At 36.3% G+C, this 18,842-nt stretch overlaps 1 protein-coding gene across 1 annotated transcript in view; it reads left to right on the top strand.

The window, feature by feature from the left end:
• The window catches only part of LOC113503945 (F-actin-monooxygenase Mical), a 101,283-nt gene that overhangs the window by 38,780 nt on the left and 43,661 nt on the right, over positions 1-18,842 (top strand). The gene's annotated exons all lie outside the window — the stretch shown is intronic.

Below are 18,842 nucleotides of genomic sequence, written 5' to 3' on the forward strand. Positions count from 1 at the left end.
GGGGAGTTCTCACAAATATTCAAGTCACATGCACAAAGACACCCAGACTCTGAAAACATAATCGTGGATCACAGAAACGTTTGTCTTACGCGGAGATCGAACCCGCGACACATCGCGCTCCGTGGGTTTTACGACATCAACCACTCGGCTAATCGTGATTTCGAGGTACCTACTTAGTATATAAGTATATACAGTAGCCCCTTAGTAAGCTAATCCTTAACAAATATCGTATTACGGTCCAGATATATCACGCATCTGCGGATATGAGAACAGACATTACTCGCCAAATTGAAAGGTGACTCCTCAATGTACTCGGGATAAGTACGAAAAAGACGAAGCACTTAAGCGAACAGTCTTAATCCTGAGGTTCAGTCTGGAGTATTGTCCTAATGGAATCTTTTTTTTATTACAATAATAAATAAAAAAACCGCCGGTTACACAATATGGTACTTGGCTAAGGCTCAAACCAATATTTTTTGGAGATCTATCTGACGGACCAAACGGTATTGTTTTTTTGCCAAATACCCTTTTATTTATTTGATAACGGCTTACTCACGTGTATTTATCTGGATCGCCTGACTAGTTTTGGACCCAACTGGAGTCCTTAATGGGATGCGTCGCCGGGCGACCGAGTCGAACTGAATCTCTTTACTAAAGTTAGATAATTTTAGCGAATTTTAATATCACGCAAATTTAAATGAATAAATAAAGGTTAAATTTTCATTTATCAGTCACGTGACTAATTTAAAAGAGATGCAGTTTCTGTATATGTGAGCGACATTTGATGTTATTTATTTGATCTTATTTCGTTCGTTTAAGGTGAAAAAACCCCCATTTCTAAGCTTCCGATCTGTCCATTGTATACCTATATATCTACATATTTGACATTTTCACAGATCTACTTTTCGTATTGCCGCCATTACAACAAATAACGATCTAGGTTTTACGACCGTACCAACCGTTTATGCGGTCGTAAATTTCATGACTTATCATTTTTTATGCCAAATTTGATTTCTTTCAGTTTCTATATAGTAGCAATTAATTGGTCAGTTTTTGAGTCTTGTGTAGTCTAGTGCTTCTCATAAGTGCACAGTTATTGAACGGTCAGATTATTTCGGTAAACATTGATCGCGTGGCCGGCCCGCGCCTCGACCGAGCACCTCTCAAAGGCAATGCTATTTCAATTCCAACGGAATTCATACGAGTCTGAATTTCAATATATCGCGAATGCTTGAAAATTCTAATAAATGAATCCTCACACTTGAATATGTACCTTAATACGCATTTGTAGAGTATAAATTCCCGTGTATATATTTCGTATAAAACTGTGCACTTTTAACTTAGAAAGTGATATTATAATAATATTGTAGACGAGGGCTTACCAGACCGCGACGTTTGCGAGGCGTGTACCTCACTTTAATATTGTTGGTACCGGTCGCGCTGCTTTCCATTGCCACAGGAAGCCGAACGATGATGTTTCCTTAATGTATTCATAAAGAAATGGGAAATTAATCGAAATTGCAACGAGTAAATGTACTGACATTTATGTTTCTATAGTTAAGGTGCTTTAAACTGCGTAGTTTGTTTTGTTACGGATACAACGGAACACTAGCTGTCCCAGCGAACGTTGTTCTGACAAATGAGTTTAAGGGAATTAAAAAAAAGGTGTGTGAAAAATAGATGTTGTCCGATTCACAGACCTTTCCCAATATGCCCACAAAATAACATGAGAATCGATCAAGCTGTTTCGGAGGAGTTCAATTATGTATACCGCGACACGAGAATCCTATACAGTAAAATAAAGATAGATAGACCTTTTGAAAAGAACGCAATTAACAAAAGATAAAAAACCGAGTCTTCTATCCTTGATACCTTTTTTTTTAATTTCCTCGTTGCACAATCCACTTTACGAAGACTGTTATGCTCTAGAAACACGGAAGTTCAACCAGGATTGTCGCTGACAGGAAATAGTGAGAGCACTTGCTTTTAGACGACAGGATGGAATCCCAATATACCGCAGAACATTGATGTAGAAATCTTTTGAATACACAGATGTGAGTGGTATAAGTCACAACGCCAAACTTACTGAGCGCCAAATGTCGCGAGTTTGATCTCCGCCTATTACAAGCGTTTGTGTGCTGCAATCTGCAAATCCTTGTTCCAGGGGCTCGCAACACCCAGGGTACCAAAAAAAAAAGGTTGCGAACCCCATATGTCATCATCGGCCTAGCCTTTTCCCAACTATGTTGGGGTCGGCTTCCAGTCCAACTGGTTTCAGCTGAGTACCTGTGTTTTACAAGGAGCGACTGCCTATCTGACCTCCTCAACCCAGTTACCTGGGCAACACGACACCCCTTGGTTAGACTGGCTGTCAGACTTTTTCAAGCTTCTGACTACCTGTAACGACTGTCAAAGATGTAGGAATAACAGCCGGGATCCACAATTTAACGTGCCTTCCAAAACACGAAGGAACTCGCTATGACAAAGATGGTCACCCATCTACGGACCAACCGCGTCAAGCATAGCTTATCCTGTGATCGAATCACTTATGTGGTTATAGCACAGCCACGAGCTCCTCAACCGGCTGCGAACCCCATATGTCACTGCAGTCAATTTGATTTGGTAATATTTATTGTTGTTTAACATTGTTTTGTAGTCACGATTTATTTTTAAATTGATTTTTTTTGACAAAAATACACTTCAGGTTTGTTTCATTTTTCAATAGGAAGTGTAGTACCTACTTGCGTACGACTGTGCATCACACGTTTTTATAAATCATTGCCGCGGAAATCTACCTGTGCGTACCCGAAACGGGTGCGAGCACGTCGCCACGTGACACACGAATTTAACACTTAGTACATAGAATTGTATCTAGAACGTCCGTATTCCGATGGCGTCGAGCCAAAACGCATGCAGCTACACAGCTGTTGTGTTCCCCTCTCTGCCTGGAATTCGGATATTATACGGGGAAATGGAAAACATCGGGCCGCCTTGTTGATTGTTATATGTACCTGGGTAGATAGTGTGTTTATCGTTTCTAAGCAAAGCTCCGGTTTCGAAGTAATCAACGGTGCAAGGTGTGTGAAAACTACGATGCTTCCTTTGGTTTGTTTCTTATTTTGTTGATGTTTCGTTTCCGATTCGTAATTTTAACGCTAGAAATATTCTCTACTTTTCGAAAATCTATTTTTATTTTGATTAAGAACGAGCATTTATGATTCTGCTAGCTTATTTTCGGTTTGATTTCAGATCGTAATGTTTTGAATTCACGATTCCTCACTATGTTTTTTTTCACTGTTTGCCAGTGGTCTGTTCCATATTCGAAAAATAACTTTGGTACTTTGCCTCGGTTGGGATCGAACCTGCACCTCGCGCATACAAATCCTTGCTTACAACTGCAAGGCTACCGCGACATTCATACCACGATATAATTAATTTCCACCGGTAACTTGTCTTTAATACCTGTAAACAACAATTAAATTCCTTTGAGTGATAAAAAACCTAATAAAGAAACACACCTCGTGTGATTCTCGTCTCTCATTTATCTCATGTTTAGTTGTTAGTATGTAATACATACAAATAGGTATCAAATGTGTCGGATGCTGCAGAAATCCGAGTCCTCTTGTACGGTCAGCAGCATAAGTCGATTGATACACATATTACGTAGATTTTCAAAACAACCATTCAGAGTGTGTTGTTGTTTTCTTATTAGATGTCAAAATAATTTTGTCGCTTATTTCTTTTTTTTGTAATTGTTCTGTTTTTCGTTGTTGAAAAACAAAATCGCGAATAAAAATGTGTGTAAGTCAACAACAAAGATTACTAAAGCAAGTATTACACTGAAATAATATATATATCATATATCACATATATCAGTCGTTTATTTTTTATTTGTGTTTGTTCCTTAAACACACCGCGATAGTTGAAATGCATTTAAAGTAAATTTCTCTACATATCATTGAAATACTGGCGTGTGTTTGTTAATCTGATTCGTTCACTGACTTTCCTTGCTGGCTGTACATTCCTGCGGTTAGATTGTTATACTTGATAACTATATGAAGTGATTTGTTGGTACTAACTTAAGGACTATACATACATACTGATAATTTTGTACGCAAAAAAAACAATATCAGCATTTTAGATTTGTAACGTTATAGTCGCGATGAGTCGATAGAGCGCCTAGTAGTGCAGGGCAAAGTTGAAGGCACTCGGGCACGAGGTAGATCGCCTATGAGGTGGACGGACCAGATAAGAGCAGCTGTGGACAGTTCCCTGCACGTCTGCACTAGAAAGGCGGCCATCAGACAGGAATAGCGGCATATAGTTAGGCGAGCCACTAACAGCTGAAATGACGACCACGACCACTCTGCCAAGAGTGCAACGACTAAGAAGAAGAAGAACGTTATAGTAATGAATATAGATGCACGGCTCTAAATTGTCATTCCCATCTAGAAGAACTGACAAGAATCTCCATAATTTGATGACGTGAGACTTATGACTTCGACATACTTACACTCGTCGTCCTATATAGCACCGCCTGCAAAAGATAAAATTAAAAAATGAGAAAATACATGTCATTCCTACAACTTTTAAACTTCTCGACCGATTTGTATGAAACATGTATAACAACACTCGCAAATAATTCACCTTTAATACGAAGCAAACTAAATTGAAATCGCTTTATCCGTTCGGGAGCTATACTACCAAAGACAGACACATCAAAATTATAGCGCGTTGGGGCATAAGAATACTCTGTGTAGACAGTGTAGTGGTGATCATTCCGTATTGCTATCCAATGACACAACACCAGACGAACGTTGATACAATGACCCGAAATCGTATTAAAACCGACACGGTTTTTTTGTAGCAAAATGATGTAAACAAAAGAATTTATTGGACGCGACCCGCGTGTGGGCGATGTAATGACAAAGTGAGTTTAACATTAATAGTAGTGGTCAAGTATTTGTTGTTTTTAGATATGTATTCGGGATTTGTTTTTGTTATCTGACTGACAGACTGCACGGATAGCCGAGTGGTCGAGGTCACCAAGCTAAACCTACTGTGCGCGTGCTGTCGTAGGTTCGATCCCCGCGTGTCTTACGCGGGGATCGAACCTACGACAGCATTTGTGAGTTCCAGGAATGCTTGTCCTGAGTCTGGGTGTCATTGTATGTTTGTGAAACATCACGCGACACATGGAATTAAATTCGTTGTCGTAGTAGAGTCGTTGTTTTTTTTTAATGTTGCTACAGTAGAGCCGTATTAACGTATCTGTATAAGTCAAGTAATAAATGCTTTTTACGAAAAGCAATAACTTCATAAAGATTACTCTCTACCATTTTTTCTTTATAAAAGCATTGTAGACACAAAAGCTCGGGACAAGCATTCGTGGATCATACAAATGCTTGTCTCAACCAGGGCTAGAGCCCGCAACCAGTTGCGCACAGTGCACCTGGCGTGGTACCATTACCACTGGGCTAACCGTGCAACAACAGTTGATCAGTTAATTTGTGTTTGTAAACATCTATGTCCTAATACCTGGGAATAAAGAGACCCTTCTGTCTCAGGTGATTGTACTCACTTAAGTAACCATACCGTACAAGCCCCCACCTCAAGCTCTCACGCATGAAGATAAGACTTCGATAAGACGTTGTGAACAATGTCATGTGTTTATCTTAGCGAGGAAGCGCGTTGCCCGGACAACGGATGCCGCGCCGGGCTCGCTCCGGTGACCCCTCGTTACGGCGAGGTAGCCGCTAATGTACTACACTTTGGTACTAGGCAGTAGCGGGCTGTCCTCACATGGTTTGTTATAAGAAACAAAAACGTTAAAAAAATATAAGGTTGGTTTTAGATTAACGTCGAACTCATGCGGACCGACCGCGTCCTCGTCGTCTGATGGCCAAATGTATGTGTCTTTGGATGAGCCTTGGAATAACGCAGACGTTGTTTTCAAATATATGTTTCTTAGAGGAAATACTGAGACCAGCCTTAGGCACAAATAAAAAAAAAATTGGTGAAAAGTGAGTGATAGAAGACTAGACTCGATTCCCTTATTAGGAATTCGCGTCTTATATCAAACACTAACTTACACGCGATTTTAGGATATATGTTGGGATTTTTTATAGAAGATTAATAGTTTAAGTGTGCACGCATCGCACAAACATATGCCATTACTGCTCTTCTCCTATTAATTATAGCGGGATGATATACATCCTGTAGTCTCCCCCAATAAATTGGCATAAAAGTGTTTCTCAAATCGGACACGAGTTGAAACAAACAAACTCTTCAGCTCTGTAGTATTGGTACCTATACTTAGATTTAACTACATCCCGATAGTAACGTCTTAATAACTATCAAATATCAAAATGTTGCATCGTTATCGTACTGCCGGCTAGTCTAATACCAAATAGTTTTCTAGTGCTAGCCTACTGGACCATAGCCGATGTTTGTGCTAGTCCATCCGGTATGTAATAAAAGGCAAATTAAGGAAACGACGTAACGAGCCGATCGCGCGCGGCCGCTTCGATAACCCATTCTTAATACGTATCTATGAGAACCAAACAAATTGCTAGTTGTCCTACAATACATTGCACGGACCGTTCGTGCCGTTCAATACGTAAATCTCTAGTATATGTTGGAAAATTTACATAGGGAAATAGCTACCGTTGTTCCCCGTAATAATGTGAAACACATGATGTTGATATCTCAAATCTACATTGGTTGGTTTTCCGAATCGGAAATTGAATGAATTATGCAATTGCATCAGTCATACTTGAAATAAGTTTTTTTTTGTATTTTACCCGAAATCTTGGCGTTTGAATGTAAAATACTAGTTGTTTCGCGGGACTTCATCCGCGGGGCTATAACCATTTATATCATCACGAGTCCCTTCGGAAGGCTCGGGTAATTTTAGTCAGACGGTTGAACAATTGAAGTTGTCTTATAACTATTACTTAAGGATTTCGTGTTGCACAGGTAACTACACAGGGTTGATGAGGTCAGATAGGCTTCTCCTTGTAAAACACTGAAAGCCGACTCATAGCTGGGCAAAAGCTGGTCTATTGGGAAAATGACTGTATAAATATTATACTTTTCATTAACCCAATTTGCTGTTGTCAACTCTACATTCCTAAAATATTTTTAAGGGCACAATAAACATTCAATTTTTTTTTATTACTTCATTATCGATGAATAAGTCGATGCAAAATCTTATCTGTACCAAGAATTGTCGGCGTTACTCATTACCTAATTACATTTGACCTGGTCGACATTACTCAATGATTGTAATGACTTGTCAAGTGGGAGTTGGACTCGCGAATAGTTTCGTACAAATAAGCTTATGAAAACCGACAAATTGACGAAACGGATAGCCGAATGCTTCTTGTCGTGAATCACGAAGTATTTGTGCATGTGACTTGAATATTTGTGACAAACCTTCGCGACACAAGTCTATAATTCTTTAATCGAGTGTAAAAAGAGTTTCTTAATCTCTACTCCTTAGATTTTTATGGATCTGTGTTGGATCGAACTAGATATTACGGTTCATAATATACAGAGTAGTGACAGACAGCGGTGCTCAATAGTGTTCTGTTTTTACCATTTCGGTACGTTACTAGACACTGGTTTTAATCCTTAATTTTAAGTATACACGATTATTTGATCCCAAGCTAAGCAGAGCTTGTGTTATGGTAACCAGACAACTGATAAACTTACTTATATATTTCTAAATACATACATATTATAGATAAATTACACCCAGACACCAGAACAAATGATCATGCTCATCACATTTGTCCTGGGCGGGAATCGAACCCACGACCTCCGGTATAGCAGTCAGGGTCACTAACCACTAGACCAACAGGCCCGTCAGTATGCTTTACGTTAACCCTAAATACGACCATGTCCTATGCATGAATTCAATCTATTTTGTTATGAAATACCTCCTATTGACACACAACTCATTCAATTAAGTTACAATGAAAACTATTTTTTTTAAATAAACTCTCATATATTCTTCTTGTACTCCATAAGATATATTGAAACCGTAACACAAACAACTTATTGTGATACGTCACTTTTTATGTCAAAAACTTTCGTGGGTCATCGAATCATGACAATTTATCGTACTTTATATCTGCTTGCGTGTACTAGTTATATCGTGATGTCCATCCTTACTAAGTAAATCGTGCATTTAAATGAGTTCTTCAAATCGGACTATTTCTGATGTGAAAATGAAACGGCTTTACCATTCAGTGTGAAGCGCCATCTTTCGTCTCTTTCTCGACATTATCGATAGTCTCTCAACAAGACTATGAATACAGGTTATGAATAAATAGGCTCGTCAAATTTATTCAATTTCCTACTTTAAGTCAAAGGCTTATTGTTCAAACTGTGATGTATCATAGATAGCGGATCGCTGCCCATATGTATCGATGCAGTGCATTGATCGTCACCTCACTCATTATATTTAAATTATTTTGCTGCCGGTTTGCTAATGCTAGTCGATGGCTTTGCGAGTTATTGTTGTGCATTGCGAATTATATGTATTGATAAATGCTTTGCTTATTTGATTTCTTGCCTTTAAACTGTATTTTTTATGCATACTAAGCCTAATTTTCACATTGACTTAGCGAATAATAAAAACTTTTCTTTTATCGAACCCTTGAGAATCGTATGCAGACGTCTTTTTAGACTACATGCTCTAGTTTCGTCAGTTTCTATCTGCGAAATGAAAGAGTCATTCATTTCGAGCTAATCTGTTATCCCAATAAATATAGATAAGATTGCGATATTGGTATATGTGACGAGAATGACGATGCGTCTTTGGATGTTCGTAACGATAGCTTGTATTGAGACCAATACGTGTGATGATAGGCTGTGGGCTCGATACCTTCAAAGAACTTTTTAGTTTTACATTATTTCTTATCTAGGTCACCGGGTTCCGCTTCTGGGCAAAGGAAGGTCTAATCTATTTACCATTTAATATCCTAGATCAATTGGCACTATCCCACGTGGTATGCGTATAGTGCCTTATGTGTTATGCCTGCCAAGGCCTTAAGCTTATTTTTCAGGGATTCATTTCTCTGGAGGGGATGATATTTTTGTAAGCAAAATGTCATATTAGTTGTCGCTACGTTTCATTTCGTTGTAGCGCTGTAGTAAGCGCTTCTTTAATCTTCCCTAAGATAAGTTGGCAACAAATAACATGCCTCTAAGAGTGATCTATATTCATAACCTTCCCTCGATAGGAAGAGGCTTGCGCCTAGCATTGGAACCTTTTTAAGCAGTTATTATTATAAGCGTTGTACATGTACCGGTCAAACAAGCCAACTTTGCCAATCAACGTATCTTTGCCCCAAAAGCAATTTATAAGCAAATCCTCTAATATAAGAAACAATTTTTGGTTTTATGGCAATATTTATTATTTGGGTGGAAAGTTGATTGTAAATGTTACCATAAAACTAAAATTGATTCTTATGTTAGAGGGATTTGTATAAGGTATTGAATAAATCATTACTAAGCTAATGCGACGCAAATATGTCTAGTTTCCGAGCTGCTGATAATAAAACGTGTTATGCGAAATTATAAAAAAGCAATGCAATTGTTATTTCTACTTGTATTCGTTTTGATTGTTTTTCATATATCGGCATTTTATCTGTGTTCGGATTTTATTATGAATGTTATCATTAATTATTGGTTTATCAGCCCGATATAGGCTGATAGTGATTGTGCTCGCAAATAAAGGCGAAAGTTTTGGGTATGCGCTGGCGAGGTGACGTCTTATAAACATATTCCTAATGGTCAGAATTATGTTACGACATTTTATCTCTAACGATGAAGTTTGAATAGATAGGGCGTGTATTTAGCCCCAGCTCGTTTTAAGTTTTTATTTTGTGTTGATTTGTGGTAATAAACACGAAAATCATGTGTCAAAGGATGATGATAATCTTTAGGTTTAACTTCCCGTTTAACAATTGTTATCGTATTGTCATATATTAAAATTTTAGTTTTTTAAAGTTATAAACACAGACGATATCTACACCTTTGTTCCAGCTAATCTTTAAAGTACTGTGAAAGGGCTACTTTTTTTCATACCTCAAAGTTATAGGGTTGGTCTACCCAAAAGTTTGTTTGTTTATCACTCATATGAAAAGTTTTAAATGCCCGAGATATTTTTTTAGCAAAACAACGTTTTTTATAAATGACGCTAAGATTTATTGATAACATTTTACAACATAACGATTCCGAACTCACCTAGATCTAATTTGATAGCGTTATGTTTTTGTTTTATCATGTAAAAAATAGTTGTCCCAACAAATCAAGACTTGAAATGATATTCATCCTTCTTCGTATTGTTTATGTACGAAATATCGTCACATTATTATATTGCTCATAGCCATCTTACCTGGTTTTATCACACCCTTGAAAGATCTCAGATACGCCGGTTTTCTTAGTCGTGTTTCTCAATTGACAATTAATTTGCAATAAGTACATGGATCCGGAAAAAATGGTTCGTGTCGGGATTCGACACCTTTAACTTGCCAGTTCGAATGGTCATGACATGACATGCTGGAATACTGCCAATTCATTATATTAGTCGTATTAATATTTTAAGTTATAAAGTCTATACTATAAATATTATTAATGCAAAAGCAACTCCAGCTATCTAAAGGAGTAAATTACATAAGCAATTTCGTACTCACCCAGCTTAATTTCTCATGAAAATACATACTTTTTACCCCTTTCATCTCCATGCACGCAGATGTTAACTTGGTCAAAAAAACTAGTATTAAAACATACCTATATTTCAATCCCATCTTTTGTTACTTTTTATACAGAAACAGCTTTTAGATTATTCCCTACAACAACATGCATCTGGTCAGTTCGCAGCCGCACTCTCTCTCAAAAGCGTCATTGTTTCGAGAAAGTTCTTTTATCATAAATACATGGTGCATGATCTCGTTCCCCATTCAACACCAAATTACAGTAAAAAAGCCCGCATCTGTTCCATGGAAATTCGCGAGATTATTCGCGAACCCGTTTTATTTGCAAAACTGACCCCTGTCCAGACAGTTTTGCACAATGAGTTGCCAATTGATCCTCTGTTTAGTGACAAATCTGAACATCTGCTTACCCTTGCTTTTTGGTTGAGTGTTATTTTTATTAGCAATAATCAGATGCAAATCGGTGAACTTTTACGCAACACCATCTAGTCTCAGACTAAGCAAAACTTGTATTATGAGTACGAAAAAACACATATTATAGCTAAATTACATATAATCATATTCATCACATAAACATTCGTCTTGGGTGGGAATCGAACCCACGATCTCCGGTTTGGCAGTTACTAACCACTAGAACAACGCCGTCTCGTTTCGATAAGACCAACATTCAAATGCTTTAAAAGCTTCACAGCATGCCGAGACAAAAGACTTTAATGAAAACATCGCATTTATTATAAGTCATCGTAAAACTTGTTTAATTACATTCCTCACTGAAAGATATTGTTGATATTCAAAAGTTAATAGGTATTTTGTACCCGTATTAAAGCTCGGATTGTTCTCAGAAATGTTCGCTAACCATACAATTTGTTGTTTTTCTTGTTTCGGTCATCAAACAATTGTTTTTTGTTTATCCTCCATCACGGAGAAATAATTTCGTGTTTACGAAATGACTCGGCGTCCGGTCAATGGTTGTAAGCGTGAAGGTATAATTAGTAATTAAAATATTTTGCCAATGTTTGGCATATCTTTGTATAGAATAAGTTTTGTACTGCTTAGGCGTTTGGGTCACTTTGTGCCTTTGAAAATATGGAAAGGACTACACTTACATATGAGTTACATAATGTATTCATACAGGTTCAAGTTATGGACCAATAATATCCATATGTTTTTTATGAAAAGAAAATATTTGGTCCGGTTACTGTGGAAGTACTTCTATGCTCTTCGATTCGCTTTGCGCGAAAGGAATCCGAGTAAAAATCACTCTCAGTTATAGACCGGAATAAGTTGTTCAAGAGAAGGGAAGCTTATGATCTACAGTAGAATAAAAAGCACCCGAGCAAAAAAAAAAACAATGGCGCAGTTAAAATTCCTAAAAAAGATCATCACTTAATCTAATAAAAGAAATCCAGTCAATTTAAAATGCGCCTTTCTTTCAAAGCTGTATTTAACTCTCGCGTACTCAACTTTATAGCAATTTAAAAACAAATACTGTATATCCACAAAAAATAGTGGCAACCCTTCGTGAATTATGGTTATTAAGTGACCAAACTTAAAAACCATATTTCACGAAAACACTCCTTATAACCAACTATTGAACGCAGTAAAACCCCGGGGTTGAGGTAGTTAGTAATACCGTAAGCAAATTCATATTTGAATTTCATCCGTCTATGAGTCACTGCCTACTTAAATATTTAATTAGCTGACAGCAGACATTTCAAAGAAAATTGAATTTCTTAGGAAGTCATTATCTATTCGTAAGCGCCCATTCATGTTTGTTAGAAAGCCACTTCTTTTTAAGTAGACTGTATTATATTTTCCAATTAGTGTATCGATTTTCTTTTAAATTCTTGTCTTTGATGTTCTAAATTAAATTTTTCTAGTAATAAATATTAAATTGGTCGTGTGTGTAATATAAAGATGGCCAACAACTGGGTACCAGACTCTTCCCGTACAGTGAAGGTTTGAGCATTAGTCACTCTAGTTCACTGCGGGTTGACGATTGTAGATTCAAATACTTGGAATCCAGGTTTCTTGAATTTTAGGGTTCCGTACCTCAAAAGGAAAAAACGGAACCCTTATAGGATCACTTTGTTGTCCGTCTGTCCGTCCGTCTGTCCGTCCGTCCGTCCGTCCGTCTGTCAAGACCCTTTTTCTCGGGAACGCGTGGAGGTATGAAGCTGAAATTTATATCAATTACTCAGGTCTACTGTCCCTTGAAGCTGTGAAAAAATCAAACTTCTAAGCCAACGCAATCAAAAGATACAGCCGTTTATGCCGCAAATTTTCGACACTTGCAAGGGAATCAAAACCTACAGGGTGCTTCCCGTGAACTCAGAATCTTGAAATTTGGTACGAAGCAACGTCTTATACCATAGATAAAGGAAAAATTACAAAAACCATAAATTTTTAGTTACATCACATAATTTTTCTTTTTTAATAATTTTAAACTTACTACCTATTTCCTCATAAACGCGTAGAGGTATTAAATTGAAATTCATACCAAATACTCAGGTCTATAATACCTTTAAGCTGTAACAAAATCAAACTTCTATGACAACGCAATCAAAAGAAACAGCAATTTAAGCTGCATATTTTGAAACTCGCAAGTACTCGCAAGGGAATCAAAACCTAAAGGGTACTTCCAGTCGACCTAGAATCTTGAAATTTGGCACGAAGCAACGTTTTATAGCACACATAAAGGAAAAATTCCGAAAACCTTAAATTTTTAGTTACATCACATAATATTTTTTTTTTTAATAATTTTAAACTTACTACCTATTTCCTCATAAACGCGTAGAGGTATTAAATTGAAATTCATACCAAATACTCAGGTCTATAATACCTTTAAGCTGTAACAAAATCAAATTTCTATGTCAACGCAATCAAAAGAAACAGCAATTTAAGCTGCATATTTTGAAACTCGCAAGTACTCGCAAGGGAATCAAAACCTAAAGGGTACTTCCAGTCGACCTAGAATCTTGAAATTTGGCATGAAGCTACGTTTTAGGTTTTAATAAATGAACGAACTTTGTAAACCTTTCAGGTTTGTACGGAACCCTCGGTGCGCGAGTCTGACTCGCACTTGGCCGGTTTTTTGCATTGTAATTTCAATAATTAAGAAACTAAAAAGTTAAATAAAAGTCACTTTGCTTTCATTTAGATCTAACCAGCACCTCGTGTAATCAAATCGAAACATAGAAACGAGTTATTTTATAATCTTAATTTTGGTTGAAAATGTAGTAAATTTGTCTTAGTTCTGTATGTAAATTATAGTACACAAAAGTTTAAATACAAAGTGCTCATTATATAAGTCCAATAAAATGTTTTAAAAATTGTCACAGTGAAAGGCAACTGTCTGTGAAAACTACTTATTACTTGACAATGCATATTGATTAATAGGCTCTGGCTTTGTCTGTAATTACCCTGGAATATTTAAAAGGGTCTTGGGTTTACCCCGTCTAGGTTGACTGCCGTTACGGTCAATCCCTACTGACGGTATAATTATGGCAGTTATCTATAAATATGAAATTCACAAATCATTTAATAAGTTCTCGTGCTAACGAATTGATCAAATCTAACAAAGTCATAATTCTCAGTCACGTCACATCTCGAAAATTTCTTTCCATTAGTAACTTTCTAAACGTTTTATATTCTAATGCGAACTTTATTTCGGCCCTCTGAAGGCCTACTGACACCGCGGCACCGCTTAAAGTTATGTTATTGGAGTGAAAGAGAAATGCCGACATCCACGTGATGTCTCATTACCTCTACAAGTGTATGCCAATCTGCGTCTGGTATTACTTATTTATTTATTTAATATTGGATCTCCAACAAAGAATACACAAAAACACATTTGCAAACAAAAAATAGTGTACATTTGAGTTGCGCTCCCTCAATTACAGGAGATCACAGCATTCGTATTTTAGACGTCTAGGTGAACAAACTTAACTTATAATAATAAAAACATTAGATATTAATGTGAGTATTAATAAAGACTACGAATGATACCTAATTTGAGGTTGAATATTACAATAAAAACTAAAACAACAAAAACTGAAACCATTTCAAAATAATTTAGGAACCAAATACTCATAAAATAACACAATTAAAACTTATGATTCAATGTAAGAGAAACACACCTATGGTTTCAAATGGTTTTTCTCTTTAATGGCAATAGAAAGAAAATCACTTTAAAAATTGTCGGTGTCCTTCTTCAGCCTCTACAAAAGTGCCACCTAAGGCCACAACTAAGCCTAAATTACACACTGCTATGGTCTAAAAAATGAAGGTTTCTTGGACAGCTGCATGCGCGACTTTTTTGAGGCCAATGTTTAGCATTGAATCGCAACAGGCTGAGTTGATATTATAGATTTTGATTGAAGTTTTCTAAATCTATTCCTATAGATAATGGGTTGCCAACAAGTGCGCTCTAAGTGACATTGGCTATGTAATCTGACGATTCTTAGGCGCTTGTTTTGGGCATACAAGCAAATAAAAAAACGATTTTGCGTTGTCTGAGGACAAACAATGGTCTGCAGAAAACAAATTATGGTATCTGGGTTGGTATTCTGTTGAATATAACTACAGGCCACAGATAGCCCCTAATAGAACTCCACTTAGAAGACAATTAACTATTTTTGCAAATACAAAAAATAAACCTTTTCACTAGTTTTTTTTTCTAAAACCAGCTTTGTGGTACTAACCAACAAGAAAACTAAATATTCCCTAATTAAAAACAAAGGTTTGGTACCCCTGCTACAGTTGTACTCCCATTACGTATTGTCAACTTGTTCCTGTGTACATGTATGATATATGTCGATACTCGTACATAAGGATTTACACTCGAATGAATATGTGTACTCCTTTTCCCGTTTCACAAGTGGAATATATTGTAAACACAACCTACCGTCTCAGTTGTGTTGTTTATTATTTATTTATTTATTTATTAAACAGGTACATGATAAGAACATTAAATCTGATGCAATGCCCAACAAAACTATCGACATAGTTTGTCTGTTGGGTCTTGTTAAACATTTCTTATACATAGATATCTAGGTATGTAAATTCATAAGTATACTAGCTGACCCAGCAAACGTTATTTTGCCGATTTTTTTTTCTAGTTGTATGTATTTTTAATGCCACATTATAAAAAAATAAAAACAAAGAAACTGTCTAAAAAATAAAATATATTTTTTTTAGTGTGAGCAGCCCTTGTCACTTAAGGGTATGAAAAATAGATGTTGTTCTATTCTCAGACCTACCCAATATGTATACAAAATTTCATTAGAATCGGTCGAACCGTTTCGGAGGAGTACGGTAACTAACATCGTGACACGGGAATTTTATATATTAGATTATATAATATTAAGGTAATGTGTTAGTTAAATATTTGTTGGAAGTACCTGCGATTATCTGTATAACGATCGAATACTATTCCAGTGTATAAAAGGGTGGTTTGATTATGGATTTACTGAGCTAACCCTAAATGGGTCACTCGATTTTCAATTCTAATGTTGTGAATTCAAAAACCATTTTTTAATGTTACGTTTTATTATTTGGTGTTAGTTGTAGTTTAAATACACTTGGGCTTAGGGTTTTGCCGGAAAAAGCTTTGATAGCTGTTTGGGGGTCCACTTCCACATATTGATTTGTAACCCAACGGATTTGTTTATAACTTTATTTCACCAGACACTTTGGAACGTGACGTCGCATTCTAAAACTGCACTCATTTCACTGGCTTTAAGTTTCAAGTTGATACTAATACTGTTAAGTAGAAAAATACAGCGCCAAAGGGAACTTAAAGAACATCACTTAGTAATGCCGTTTGTCAACACGGTTGTTAACAGAACTCCGTTTATGCACCTAAATGGTAATTACAGACAAATACCAAACAGAAGTGAAGTCGACCTGTGTAGTAAATAAAATATTTAATGCCACGCAAACTGTAAAATTAAGCCGTGTTCAAACTAAAACTTTAGTCAACCGAAGAATGTAAAGAGGGTTGAAAAAGGTAGCAACCCAGAAGAAGACGGTATTGTTACAATACGGATAAGTAGCTTCATAAGTGTGCCAACAAAAAAACCGACCGCTAAGTTTCAAAGGTACTAACTATAAATAAAAGACATTTTTTTAAAGCTAGCTTTCATTTGGGTTTCATTTGGATGTTTGTGGTACCTTCGTTGTATCTGAATTCCATAACACAAGTGCTTTAGCAACTTACTTTGGGTCCAGAACAATGTATGTAATGTTGTCCGCATTTATTTATTTATTTGAAATCCTATCGTTAAGGTGAGAAAGGTGACCAAGCCCTCCATCTTCGCTGTTTATGGGCGTCATTTTCGAAATTTCAATTAATGCAACAATACCTTGTATGTAAAAACAATTTCGCCTTGTGTGCAATTAAGCGTGTCAAGGAAATTGGCACACATTAAGATTACACTAGGATTTACATAGACGGAGAGTTCCTTTTGACACGATTGAAATCCAATTAATAGATACAGATCTTGAGGGTAAATAGTACAGAGCTCTATGTTTCGTCTGTGGCAAGACATAAAAATATGGTTAAAATTTCCTATCCCACTAATCCGACTAATATTGTAAAGGCGAAAGTTTATGAGTGTGTACCTATGTTTGTTACTTCTTCACTTAAAAACGGCAGAACTGATTTTAATGAAATTTGGTATGGAGTTATCTGACACCCTGGATTAACACATAGGCTACGATTTATTACGAGAAAATATTTTAACCACGCGGGCGAAGTCGCGGGTAACAGCTAGTATAACATATATTCTATAATTATAATTCCTGACAATGTGAAGAATTCGCTTCATCTTCAATAATGCTTGCAGTAGTCTGCAGAACGTATGTCTAGTTTGAACATGGCCGTAATTGTATCGGGTCTGTTCGATCGAGGTTTGAATATTTGAAGCTAATAACACCAACATTTGTAAAGTGCAGCGATCGGTTCACGGTGTTTCGTAATTGGTGTAAACACGCTATGGGAAGTTCAAAGTGGTTTAACAAAGTTGAAATGCATTTATAATGTTTCTTTTATGTGTAGTCGTATTTCTTTTCAATCGCCTAATGTTAGTTACCTCAGAATTTCGGAATGGATGAAACGATTTTGTTGAATACTTTTTACCCGACTGCAGTAGGGTTATGTGTTTAGCGCGTATCTTGTATGTATGTAATATTCTTTATTACCTTGTATCTCTAAAACCGTTGAATGGATTTTCACATTTGAGGTATCGTTAGATTTGTCTTAATAGCCCGAGTGTTCTTAGGTAGGTGAAATATAAAAAAAAAAACAATATAGCGGCTGTTTGAAGCCATAATGTGAGGAAATAAAAATAAATCTACCAGGCATATTAAGTGGGGTATCAAAATGAAGGATTTTAAACCCTGATTCTAAGTATGTACATAACTTGCAGTTTTAATATTAAATGGAACGATAAATAAATAATAAAAAAAAATTGCTAAATCAACCACATGACATAAACTCATTTAAGGAATTAATCCGATTACGTAATCTTTCTTACCTAAAAAGACATAAATAAAATAATAATTTAAAAAACAAAAAACCCGCCTGCACGGATAACTACAATTAAAAATCAACTGAAAAGAAGATAAAAATTCAAAACAGAATTGCAGTCGGAGGCATGAAATTAAGTGCTACTATATGATAAATTATTATCTCTTTGCGCTCTTCTCTTTTGTAGTTATCCGTGCAGGCGGGTTTTTTGTTTTTTAAATTATTATTTTTCACTTAACGTGAAATCTCACGAAGTTTTGTTCAGTAGATTTAGGTTTTTTATTTGAATTTGGTTTTATGCTTTTGTTGAAACAATGTATGGACGGCTTAACATCAATGGAAGGAACTCGGTCTTTTTTAAAGCCTTTTCTGTGGCTGTTAACAATTTTATAAATAATTATCACTTGGTTGAGGTGCTGTCGTTGTATCATGCGACGACCACAGGGTTTAAGCCATTTCACGAGATAAATACGAGATAGAGTCTGAACAGAAACTTAACGCAGTGTCTGTTCTTTACTACTTAGAGTACTTCATATAAGTAGTGTACCTGTCAGTAAATTTTAAATTTTATATTTCATGTGACT

This window comes from Trichoplusia ni, chromosome 20 (assembly GCF_003590095.1).
Source record: "Trichoplusia ni isolate ovarian cell line Hi5 chromosome 20, tn1, whole genome shotgun sequence".
In the NCBI taxonomy this organism is placed as follows: Eukaryota; Metazoa; Arthropoda; class Insecta; order Lepidoptera; family Noctuidae; genus Trichoplusia; species Trichoplusia ni.